The sequence below is a fragment of the Lagenorhynchus albirostris genome, chromosome 3, assembly GCF_949774975.1.
Source record: "Lagenorhynchus albirostris chromosome 3, mLagAlb1.1, whole genome shotgun sequence".
NCBI lineage: Eukaryota > Metazoa > Chordata > Mammalia > Artiodactyla > Delphinidae > Lagenorhynchus > Lagenorhynchus albirostris.
In genome coordinates this window covers 139,572,898-139,575,217 of record NC_083097.1, presented here as the reverse complement: position 1 = coordinate 139,575,217, position 2,320 = coordinate 139,572,898, and the positions used below count along the sequence as shown (strand labels likewise).

The 2,320-nt window shown below is 39.7% G+C and overlaps 1 non-coding gene across 1 annotated transcript; it reads left to right on the top strand.

Annotated features, from left to right (window-relative positions):
- Positions 1-216: 216 nt before the first annotated feature.
- LOC132518912 (U6 spliceosomal RNA) lies at positions 217-319 on the top strand. Its single transcript, XR_009540033.1, has one exon. It is a non-coding gene; the product is annotated as a U6 spliceosomal RNA (small nuclear RNA).
- The last annotated feature ends 2,001 nt before the right edge of the window (positions 320-2,320 follow it).

Sequence of the window (2,320 nt, the reverse complement as noted above, 5' to 3'; positions counted from 1 at the left end):
GTGCCAATGTATCCAGAGGGCAAGATGCATGCACAACAGTCAGAAGAGATAGAACTGAAGTGGTTAGGACAACCCCAACTGAGATTGAAGGTAATAACACCAATTAGGGGGCTGAAAATAATGCACATATGAGCCAAGAAAAACCTAAGCCAGGATATGGACAGTGGAAGAGGAAACTTGTTATAACCCAACATCCACTAAGAAAGGAGGAACTCTGCTGGCTTCAGCAGTACATACTCAAATTAGAGTAATACAGAGAAAATTAGCATGGCCTCTCAGCAAGAATGGCATGCAAATTCAGGAAGCATTCCGTATTTCATAAAAGCAGCATGTGTTGACTGAATTGAGAGGGACCATAAAAATACATAAAAAGTCAAGAATGACCAAGCCCTTCAACTCTGGGTAACAAGACATTAGAGTGGTGCCTTTTCAACATAGGACGGGGGATTCATCTTGATAGGAAAAATATGAGTTATGTTTTAATATTAAACTTAGATTTTTGCACATCAAACAAGTAATTTCAAGGAGAAAGTGTAAGAGTTTAACACAGACCACTGCAGACATCAGAATTACATAGATTTTCTCACCGAAGACATAAATCAGAGCTTTTGGCTGAATCTAGAAAAGCAAATCTGAGTTGTAGTAAACATCCATAATATTGAAGGAAACTGGAAAGAAAAGAGAATGACCAACGGGAGAAGAAGGAAGACACTCAGAATGTTGCAGCACTAAGGAGACTAAAGAGCAGTCTTAAGGCAGGGGCTGATAATAGTGGAAATACTATGAGAAGATTAAGGAGAAGGCTGTGACCACCATGGAAGACATCAGCTACCTTTGAGAACGTAAATCAGGAGTGAACATCCAGTTCTTAATTTTAAAGGAGAACCAATGGTGAAGAATTTGATGAAGCATAATATGTACATAGTACTGCCTCAGGACGTGTGGATATAAAAGAAAATTTTAGTGCTGAGCAGTAACAGCAGAGTAAACTAGGGTATTCTGTGTATATGTGTAAGACCGGGAAGGGGAAGGAGGTGTCAGGAGAGTGGCAACTGGTGCACATTTTAAACACAAGAGAATGTATTAATAATCAGCATCCAAAAATAAAATAATTTAATTGGCAGACTGCATAACCAGATGGTGACTTTTTTTAAAGTATTTCTTCCACATCTCTTTAGACCTGCTCTGTCCAAAATGGTAGCCACCAACTACATGTGGCTATTTAAATTTAAATTAAAAGTTAAATATTAAGTTCCTCATTCACACCAGCTACATTTCAAGTGCTCCACAGTGACACATAGCTAGTGGCTACCATATTGGACAACACATATTCAGAATATTCTCCAAATCTCAGAAATTCCTATTAGAAAGATCATGGTCTTTTGAAAGCTTAACTATGGATGTCCCTGAAATGGTTTAGTATTATAATGGAATAATGTATTCATCCTCTTTGGTTCTTCTCCAAAGTAAGCCCAAGCTCGTGCATGCACACACACATACAGCATTTTACTATGAAAGACATAAATTATAAACAGAATCCAACTCGCACAGAACCATAAGCTTGATTACAAATCCCTAGAAGTACTACGTAGCTGGTGAATGTTTTCCTTTTTAGCTCTTTTTCCTGACACATCAATATATCAAGAATTTTCAGTAAACACACTTCACAGATGGGTTTCACAGATGGGCAGACTGAGGCCTCAAGTGAGGAACACATATTAGGAACAGTTATGAGAATGTCAGTTGCTCCAGCGTGTTTCTCTCTCTGAGGATTCTCTTCTCAGCAGCCAGAGCTCAGTCTGCTCCCACCCCATGTACTTCTAGAGGTAGCATTTCCTTTGCTCTCTAACAGTTGTCAAAAACCTCACCCACGGGCTATGTCAGATGCTAGATGAGAAATCAACAATAGATACTTCCTAGTAGCTGTGTACTCTGTATGAAGGTCGATATTTCATCTGACACAATCATCCACCGCACTATTATGGCATACAAATGCACTTCCATGTCCAGGTTTATATTGCTTTTCTGCCAAGGAGCCAAACAAAAGCTCTTCAAAAAAAGCATCTTCTTCAGTTTCTCCTTTCTATTCACTACAAATGCCATTACTCATATTTATTTACATGTGTTTATTTTTTTTATAAAGTTATTTATTTTTGGCTGCGCTGGGTCTTCATTGCTGCGCGCGGGCTTTCTGTAGTTGCGGTGAGCAGGGGCTACTCTTCGTTGTGGTGGGGGGGCTTCTCATTGCAGTGTCTTCTCTTGTGGAGCATGGGCTCTAGGCGCGCAGGCTTCAGTAGCTGTGGTGCACAGGCTCAGTAGT